This window comes from Rhinoraja longicauda, chromosome 5, assembly GCF_053455715.1.
Source record: "Rhinoraja longicauda isolate Sanriku21f chromosome 5, sRhiLon1.1, whole genome shotgun sequence".
Lineage (NCBI taxonomy): Eukaryota > Metazoa > Chordata > Chondrichthyes > Rajiformes > Arhynchobatidae > Rhinoraja > Rhinoraja longicauda.
The window spans coordinates 65,676,016-65,686,716 of NC_135957.1; the positions used below are offsets into that span (position 1 = coordinate 65,676,016).

Sequence of the window (10,701 nt, forward strand, 5' to 3'; positions counted from 1 at the left end):
CATCAGAATGTCATAGCTAAATGGTTTTATCTTTCCACCTGCATCCACCTCCCTACCCTTGACGCTCTATCTCAGAGCCAGGCTCCGTGCAGATGAGTGGAGTAAGTGACAAAGGCTAGAGGTGAAAAGGAGACAAAAAGGTGTCAGGTATGGAATGAAGAGCAGGAGTGAAATGTATTGCTGAAGAGATGGGGGGAAGGGGAATAGGAAAGTTAAAAGGAAAATATGGACTCTGGGATGAGGAAGGGAAAGGAGCAGCACGACATGGGTGGTTGGAAAAATGTGCGGTATAAGGGATGGGGGTTCAGTAGGTTAAAGAGAGGAGGGCAGTGGGGGTTTTAACATTGAGTTATTTCTGGTTAACTTACTAATTATTCTTTCCTCATTTCCACAGGGCTGCTGATTGACGACGAGAACATTCAAACAATGCACAATGATGCTGTGAGGACCTTGATTGAATTGTTTTAGTACTCTTTTCCGAATTCTCATTCAATAATTAATAAAGATTTATACCTCTTATGGCTTTGCTGCCTCTTGTGGATTATTGACCATGATACAGAACTGGGGAAACAAAATGAGTTGTGCAGTTTGGTTTACAAGTGACAGGAACCACATAACTCACACTAATGAAGGTGTGGGTGACCAAGAAGCTCTATATTATAAATTTACTAGGTCACAAAACAACTTGTGACACATCAAAGCAGTTATTACAATATCAGGATTATTTATTTTTTTCATAATACTGTATAATGAATGATCTGTTTCATAAAATATGAGGGTTATGTATTGGTGAAAATGAAAATAAGAAACAGCTGAGTATTTTGCCAAATACAAAAAGGACCTTGAAAGAAATGTCTGTGAAACCCTGAATCTGGTAACAGAGATGTCTATGAACTTATCTATGTCTCTCATCCTTTCCCTATTAATAAATTTTAAATGGTTTGAAACCGATGGACAGAGAATATCTGCAAAGGGAATTGTATAAACAAGCAACTGCAGATGCTGGTTTACACTGAAAAAGTCACCTATTCATGTCCTCCAGAGATGCTGCCTGATCCACTGAGTTACCTCAGCACTTGATATTTCACTGTAATCAGAAGTCAGACATGAAAGCCACAGTCCTGAAAGAACATAATATTCTGATTTAGGCCTTGGCATCAGGAGCCCTAATAATACAATGTTCTTTTTTTCATGTGGGACATCTATATACTAATACTCTCGTTTGTTATCTTGTTTGTGACTGAACTTCAGCCAAAACGGTACACGATAGAGCAACAATTAGGCCCACCTTACTCACCATTGTCACTTTAGTGATAATGCAAGTAGTTTTATTGAAATCGGTCTTATATTTTTTAAGTTATTCACATTTTAAAGTTTAAAAGGAAGGGGAGGGGAGGAGGGAGAAGGGAAGGAGGGGGAAGGGGGGAGTGGAGGGGGAAGGGAGAGGGGAGGGGGGGTTGAGGAGAGAGGGGAGGGGAGGAGGACAGGGTGCTGCACCAATGCAGGAGAGGTTTGGGCCCAACGGATCCACTTGGTCTAGTATCATTTAAAATCGGTATAGTGCTTCAGTGGCATCATGAGAGTAGAATGCTGACCATAAGGCTTTATATCATTTAACCTGATAAGCGACATTTACACAAATTATCCTCTTTGAGAAGTTCCAAACCTAAGAGCGGTATAAAATCCAAATAAAAAAGTGATATTCTTTTTTATAATGCTTGTTATAATAAGGTGAAGCAAATTATCTCTAATATCTATCTAAAGTCCATGTTTGACATTATGCAGTTTTTCTACAAAAGTTACGTAGTTTTCCGTCCATAGTGATACAAGTAATTTAGTTTAGTTTAGAGATACAGCATGGAAACAGGCCATTCGGCCCACCAAATCCTTGCCGAACAGCGATCCCCTCGTACATTAGTTCTGTCCCACAACCTAGTGATAATTTACTGAAACCAATTAACTTACAAATGCAGCCTTTGGGATATAGGAGGAAACCGGAGATCTCGCAGAAAATCCATGTGGTCACAAGGAGAATGTGCAAACTCCGTACAGACAGCACCTGCAGCCAGGATTGAACCCGGGTCTCTGGCGCTGAATGGCAGCAACGCGACCGCTGCGCCACTGCGACACCCTTAAAACAAATGAAAAATGCCTATCATGTGATATTTCCAATGGAAATTGAAGTAAGATAAGTAATTTGACACAGATGCAAAGGAATATATCTCAAACAAACTTAAAATAAAGTATAGACAGAGATACAACTCTTAACTTGTGATGATTGTAATCATTCAACAATTGCACCAGTTCCTATGGTACTGGTTTATTCAATAATAACAACAGGGTTCGATAAACGTTAATAAATGTGTAAAAAGTTTTGTAACAATAGTGAACATGTTGTAAAATAGAGTCACCTTGAAATAATGCTTGAGTAGCTAATTGTATGAAGTTGAGTACAAAATTCTCCTGCACGGTGCACTTTAGCAGAGAACTTGAATGATCTTATGGTGAGTTAAATTACTCGATTGTTAAAGCGTTTATATTGATGCTCAACCAATGATGGTTCTTTCCTTTTTTCCCCATATTCTTATTGGGGAGGAAATGACTGAGAAGTCATGCATGGATTAGAATGTTAAAATTCTTCAGGCGTGCATTTCTGGGTGGTTATTACCACCTCTTCATTCACTATTTAAAACAGGGATGTTTCTCAAAAAAGAAGCAGAAAGGTTATTGTTTTCAAAAAGCCCGACTTCCAATTTATTGCAAATACTGCCTGATCAAGATATTTCCAACATTTATAATTTATTTTGTAGTTTGAGCATCTGCAATTTTAGAAATTTTCTCAAATTATAGCCATAGAAACATAGCACTTCACATTGCAGTTACAGGCCTCTCAGCCCACCAGCCCGTCAGCTCTGCTGATCTTTTTGTCAATAGACAATAGACAATAGGTGCAGGAGGAGGCCATTCGGCCCTTCGAGCCAGCACCGCCATTCAATGTGATCATGGCTGATCATTCTCAATCAGTACCCCGTTCCTTCCTTCTCCCCATATCCCCTGACTCCGCTATCCCTAAGAGCTCTATCTAGCTCGAATGCATTCAGAGAATTGGCCTCCACTGCCTTATGAGGCAGAGAATTCCACAGATTCACATTTACACCAATCCCATTTGTCTTCATGCCTAATTAAATGTCTTAGATATGATGATTGTTTCTGACTCCACCAGCTTAACAACCACTTCCAGATATCAATCAGCATCTGTGTAAAATATTTTCCCCTTTTATCCCCTTTAAAACTCTGCCATTTCACTTTACACCCATGTCCTCTTGTTTTTGATACTCCTGCCAATGGGAAAAGATTTTGATTGCCTACCCTAATTAAGCATTCTATAATTTTATAGACCTCTATTAGTTCACTCTTTAGCCTCTGTCACTCCAGGGAAACAAATCCAGCCTATTAAGTCTATCCCTATAACAATAGTCCTCCAGTCACAGTAAAATCCTGGTGAATCTTCTCTGCATTCTCTATAAAACAATAAAACCACGTCCTTCCTGTAGTGTGGCAACCATAACTGCGCACTGTAGTCTAAGTAAAGTATATCCAGTGCTTTGTTAAGTTGCAAAAAAAGGGCCCAATTTATATATTCCATATCCTGACCTACAAAGACTTTGCAAATGGCGCTAAAACATGGCAGTGCCCGCATGAGTAAATATGCAAAAAGAATTTCTGTGCAGTTGTTCATATGAAAATAAAGTACCGTTGAACCATTGAGCCTTGCGTCTTCTGCAGCATCCTATCTACCTGTGTAAGAAAATAACTGCAGATGCTGGGACAAATCGACGGTATTTATTCACAAAATGCTGGAGTAACTCAGCAGGTCAGGCAGCATCTCAGGAGAGATGGAATGGGTGACGTTTTGGGTCGAGACCCTTCCTCAGACTGGTGGTCACCCATTCCTTCTCTCCTGAGATGCTGCCTGACATCCCATCTACCTGTGTCGCCTTTTTCAAAGAACTATTGACTTGAACTACAAGGTCCCCTGTTAATCAACATTCGTTAGCACCCTACCATTTACAGTATACTGTCCTACCACTTTTTGACTTAGCAAAATGCATCACTTCGTATTTGTCAGCATATTTTCATTTGCCAATACTCTACCCAACTTCCAGACTGATCTATGTTCACAATGGACTGTTCGGTACTTAGTATCTTTGTCAGTGCCAGTCACATGGCGACACTTGAGTGCTGCCTAGTTTGTATGCAAAGCAAAGCATTTCACTGTATCGAGGTACATGTGACAAGAAAATATCATTAATTCACAACTTCCCTCACTATTCACAACACTAGCAACTTTCAAGTCATCCATTAACTTACCAATCAGATCTCTTGCACTCATTTCCAAGTCATTAAATCACAAACATCAAGGATCCCAACACCGATCGCTGTGGTGTACCATTGGTTTCAGACTTCCAACCAGAAAAGCATTCTTCCATCAAAAACTACCCTCTGCCTTGACCCTCCAGACAAACATGCCATGTGGGCCCTTGTCAATACCTTAATAAAGTCCATATAGGGTCTGAAGAAGGGTTTCAACAGAAACGTCACCCATTCCTTCTATCCAGAGATGCTGCCTGTCCCGCTGAGTTACTCCAGTATTTTGTGTCTACCTTCCATAAAGTCAGCATCTACTGCTTTGTCTTCATTATGCTTATCATTCACCTTTCGTTAAAATGTAATTGGATGTTATTTAATGCAACTCTGACAATTACGCGAGGGGGTGGACTATTCTAGATTAGTCAGAGAAACTAGTTTAAAAATGTAAAATCAACACTCCTGAGCGAGAACATCAGAGTTTTTAAATAATTTTTATAATTCCATAACAACACTGACACTGATTCAAGAGAGGTGAGGCAAAAATATTTATGTTATCAGCATTGCACGAGGCACTGAACAGCACCCACAATGATTGAATACCAAGTCCAAAGTCCATAGGATGTAATCAAAGTCTAGCAGTTACTATGTCCCCTTAGGACAGCCCAGGTAAACAAATGTATCACTATTTCAGCTCATGGAGAATTCTGGTCACACCACTGGTATCTAAGTGTCAGTTAAAGTAAATAGATAAAGATTCAATTGTGACATAAGATTTCCCAAGAAGTGCAACTGAACATTTATCTCATTCCATGGATTTAATAATGTAATGGATTGGGAGGGAGGGATTGTTATGCGAATCCTATCTATAATATAGACAAAAGGAAATCATTCTGTCAAATTCCTGCTGGCTCCTTGTAGAGCAGTCCATCCTTCTCAGGCCGACCTGAAGAAATCCCTCAAACTGGACTAAATCTCTTTAGCATCATCTAAAGTAGGCATGCAGGTGCAGCAGGCAGTGAAGAAAGCGAATGGTATGTTGGCATTCATAGCGAGGGGATTTGAGTATAGGAGCAGGGAGGTTCTGCTGTAGTTGTACAGGGCATTGGTGAGACCACACCTGGAGTATTGCGTACAGTTTTGGTCTCCTAATCTGAGGAAAGACATTCTTGCCATAGAGGCAGTACAGAGAAGGTTCACCAGATTGATCCCTGGGATGGCAGGACTTTCATATGAAGAAAGGCTGGATAGACCCGGCTTGTACTCGCTGGAATTTAGAAGATTGAGGGGGGATCTTATAGAAACTTACAAAATTCTTAAGGGGTTGGACAGGCTAGATGCAGGAAGATTGTTCCCGATGTTGGGGAAGTCCAGAACAAGTGGTCACAGTTTAAGGATAAGGGGGAAGTCTTTTAGGATCGAGATGAGAAAGTTTTTTTTCACACAGAGAGTGGTGAATCTGTGGAATTCTCTGCCACAGAAGGTAGTTGAGGCCAGTTCATTGGCTATATTTAAGAGGGAGTTAGATGTGGCCCTTGTGGCTAAAGGGATCAGGGGGTATGGAGAGAAGGCAGGTACGGGATACTGAGTTGGATGACCAGGCATGATCATATTGAATGGCGGTGCAGGCTCGAAGGGCCGAATGGCCTACTCCTGCACCTATTTTCTATGTTTCTATGTTTCAGAACCTTCATGTATTGGGTTGACTGGATTTGGATTTGGAATGCCAGTTGTTGGTTAATAAAACTTGTAGTCTGTGCCTCTATTTATGAATCTCAGGTCTTGTAATCTTTATGAACAATTATTTTTATATTTTCTCCCACGTTCCAAGGTTTACACACAGAGTGAGTCATGTCTGTTTGTTCCTGCTTGCTCTCTCGCCCTCTTTGGCTCTTCTTATTCGTTCAAAACAGAGAGGAAAGTCTAGCTGGGAAGATGACATTTAACTTTCATTAATTGAAAAGGAAGAAAAATTAGAAGGCTCATTGAAGCATTATCCAGCAGTTTGGGAAAAAATGGAAAATAACGAAGTCATTCTAATAAGATTGAAAATAAATTGTACAGAGTAGATGAGCAGCAAGTTCCTTTACTCTAAAATGTTAAAGGACATAGTATTGGCATGTGCTCTGTTCCTCGTAGTCAAAATGTCTCTTTTCTGTTGCTCGAGCAAATTTTATAATTATGGGTTTGGATTACACGTAACATGGGTTCATACATTGCAATAATTCTACAGGGACATTCTGTCAATAGTTATTTAAATGTGTGTCAAGGCTATTGCATTAATACGAGTGACCTTGTTGGAAAGGCAGTTGATTGCAGTCAATAAACAGAAATCATTGGAACGCTTGAACATTAACAGTTCCTATTTGGCTAGTGTCTCTGACAAAGATAGCACAAGTTTGATTTCTTCCTTCTTGTTACAGCAACCTCGTGGAATTCCATTGCAAATTATGCTTTCTTAAACTTTCTAGTGAGATGTGTTAACGCGTCTTTTGTAAAACTCAAGGCATTGAACTTCTTCTTTGCCGACATAATGGCAACAGGGAAAGACACAAAGTGCTGGAGTAACTAAACGGGTCAGGAAAGACCCCTGGAGAACATGGACAGGTAGCGTTTTGGGTTGGGACCCTTCAGACTTATTGCAGGGGTGGGGGGGGGGGGGGAGAAAACTAGAAGAATGATGCCAACAGGAGTTAAAATCAGAAAATACAATGTCATTGATCTATGAAACACATTTCAAATCTTCTATCTACATGCACTTCCATTAAAACATTCTGTCGCCATGATTATAATAGAACATTTCTGGATAATCAACCTTGCTGTAGCCATCAGTTCCAAAGAAAGAACAAATTATCATCTGCTCCCAGGTAGTTAGGCGAAGATCAGAAAGCACTGGGAAACACTGCTTCCACTTCATTCAATCACTGAACACCACCTGGAGTGCAACAGTGTCACTGAAATCCCCTGGGGATCACACTGGGCATCCTACCTCTGCAGAGCAAATTAGGGAGAGTAGCTGGAAGAACTCAATGGTTCAGACAGCATCTGTGGAAGGAAATGAATAGTCAACATTTCAGGTCAAGACCATTTATTTAGCGTGCAAGAATGGAGGGAAAGTAGCCAGTAGAAAGAAAAGAACTGCCAGTGGAGGGTGAGAACTGCCCTGATAGGTTCATCGTATCTGCCTGCTCTTCCCCCACAAAACACATCTGTTCATACCTCGACACTACCTTCCCTGCCTCGTCCGATCACGCCCCACCTAAATCTGGGACATCTCGCACACTCTCCACCATTGGAACAACTTCCAATTTTCTGCCCCCCACCTCCTCATTTTTACCATAGAAGTTCAGTTTCTATACACTTCCATCCCCCATCAGGGAAGCCTGAGATCCATCCACTTCTTTCTCTCTGTGACTCCCTGGTTCATTCATCTCCCCCCACACATCCTATGCCCCCCCCCCCCCCCCCCCACCCACGTTCCCATTAACAGTAAAAGATGTCACACCGGTCCCTACTCCTTCTCCATCACCCCACCAGAGACCATCCTGATGAGACCTGCGCCTCCTCCAACCTCATCTATTGCATTCAGTGCTCTCGATATGGCTTCCTCTATATCAATGACACCAAACACAGACTAGGCAACCACTTTATTGGGAACCAGCACTCTGTACACTGTGGGCATTTGGATCTCCTGGCGGCAAGCCATGTGGACAGCTTGATTGTAATCATGTATAGTCTTTTCTTTGACTGGATAACATGCAACAAAATCTTTTCACGGTACCTTGGTAGACGTGACAGTAATAAACTAAACCAAACTAAACTGAACCTCAAAGCATGGCACAGTGGTGCAGTGGTAGAGTTGCTGCTTTACACCATCAGAGACCCGGGTTCAATCCTGACAACAGGTGCTGTCTGTACAGAGTTTGTACGTTCTCCCCGTGACCTCGTGGGTTAACCCCGGGTGCTCTGATTTCCGTCCACACTCCAAAGCCTTACAGGTTTATAGGTTAATTGGCTTCGGTAAAAGTTGTAAATTATCCATAGTGCAATATGAACTATATAGATAGATTCAGCACATTTGTGGTTTTGATTAGCTTTAACAATGGACTTCTCATAGTCACCTATAGGTTAAACCTTTGGAAATTTCTTATGAAGTCTCCCAATCCTGAATTTGCATAGGAATTACTCGCATACTTCGCTTACTTCAATCCTGAAACTAGTGGAACCGAACAGGAATGGTGACTATTAGAGAGACACGTGAAGCTGGAGTAACTCAGCGGGTCAGACAGCATCTCTGGAGAAAAGGAATAGGTGATGTTTTGGGTCGAGACCCTTCTTGCCTTTATAAGTGGCTCCTGCAATCCCCTGCTGAGCTCCAGCTGGGGGTCACTACCATCTCCTCATAAATCTAAGGATTTGTAGCTCCCTAAGACATGTTGAAGAAGGATAATATAAATTAACATGAAACTAACTTAAATTACTTTCAGAGAAACAGTGGTGGAAAACATAAAATAGTTGTTGAGGATTTTTAAAGATACTAATCATATTTAAGCCAGTTAAAATACTGGGATAAATAAATCTGATGTCAGACACAGAGCAGCAAGAGCCTTACAGCACCAGAGACCCGGGTTCAATCCTGACTACGAGTGCTATCTGTACGGAGTTTATACATTCTTCCTGTGACCGTGTGGGTTTTCTCCGGGTACTCTGGTTTCATCCCAGATCCCGAAGACATACAGCTTTGTAGGTTAATTGGCTTCAGTAAGATTATAAATTGTCCATAGTGTGTGGATAGTGTTGTGATACTGCAAGGACTACTTTGTTGTATCACAAGGACTACTTTGGTTGCCTGTGTAGTAACGTGTATATAAGAGATTGAGGTGACTAGGTGGTCACTCTGGTTCCAGGTGGCCATGGAATAAACAGCCTGGATTTAAGCTCCAGCATTATAACCTTTTAAACACGTGTACTTGTGGTCCGTCCAGAGTCACAACAAAGGTACAACAGATATATACCACAAAGTACAACATGGTGGCAGCGGTTTGGTGATTAGCCTAGATAGTGCTAATGCACGGGGTGATCGCTGGTCGACGCGGACTCGGTGGGCCGAAGGGCCTGCTTCTGTGCTGTATCTCTAAAGTCTAAAGTAAAACTGCCTCAATGGTGAAATTCTCACTTCCCATGCAAGTATTGACACATTCTCAGGAACACCAGTGGCATCCTGCAGAGGACAGTGTCAGCCAAAGGAAAATTATTTTATCATTACAGGAAATAGTTATCAGGAAATAGCAACAGAAATGATGTGTCAGTAAATCAATAGGTGCGGGACAAAGTATGAAATATAGTTCTTGAGATGCAATTATCAATATATATGGTATATTCAGCCTAATGCATTCAAAAATCTAAGGACTTATTAGACCCCTGAGTTCCCCCATCGACCTCCTGGGATCTGTAGAATCCAGCTTGAAAATCTATATTCTCCCTATTTGTAAAAACAGGACATATTACATTATAAATTGTACAGAAGAACTGCACTTAGTACCAGAAAGTGCTGACATGGGACTCGATCAGTTGAATGCCTTGGGGGAGGAGTAGAGAAGGGGGGAGTGGATTTTCCAGTTGTTCCACTCACTCTCTATCTTTCTGTGGTTTTCACCAAGGTTATGGCAGACAAGTAAGAAAATTAAAATTGAAAATTGTCACTGTGGGTATTTATTGGGATTTGAGTTAGACCCTCACTTTTTAATCCATATATCACTGAAATTTCACAAAAGTGAACAAGCTCCCGAGCCATGTGTTACCCGGCATGTGAAAAGCATCTTTGTGATTTAATTGCCACATATGTCTGTCGGTGCCTTTCACAGTTGTGTTTTAATTCTTTGTCTATTTTTATCTTCCACTGGTGTTCAGCCTGCCTGTCAGACAATGGGAGGATATATGCCTGAATTTGTCCTGTGAGAGGGACTCTCACGTCACAGTTACAATTTTCACTGATTTATGGCAAATGATGGAACGGGGATATTTTCAGAAAATATTCAACGGCTTTAATAGACTGTTACCCAATGACTACACACCTGAAGGTCTGTGGGGCCATCCCAAACTCTCACTGTAACTTGGGAGAGAAGACATCCTAACTAATGGCATAGAAAGCTGAAAATAGTTGTCCGCACCATTCCTCTGAGGATGCCAACAGTCCTTCACCAATGTAGGGTAATACAATAGACAGCCTTACGACTATTGTTCATGACTTCGATTGTGGTGGCCTTAGTGTTATGATAGGAGTAAATTAGACTAAATGGAATCCAATAGTAAATAGTGGGTGAGGTGGTTACT

The 10,701-nt window shown here is 41.2% G+C and overlaps 1 protein-coding gene across 2 annotated transcripts in view; it reads left to right on the forward strand.

Annotated features, from left to right (window-relative positions):
- The window catches only part of LOC144594034 (PC3-like endoprotease variant B), a 1,240,467-nt gene extending 1,239,986 nt beyond the window's left edge, over window positions 1-481 (forward strand). For both annotated transcript variants that reach the window (XM_078400201.1, XM_078400200.1), the window contains one exon: window positions 395-481. The gene's annotated coding sequence lies outside the window, so the exon portion shown is untranslated. The remainder of the gene's footprint in view (window positions 1-394) is intronic.
- Window positions 482-10,701: the final 10,220 nt, after the last annotated feature.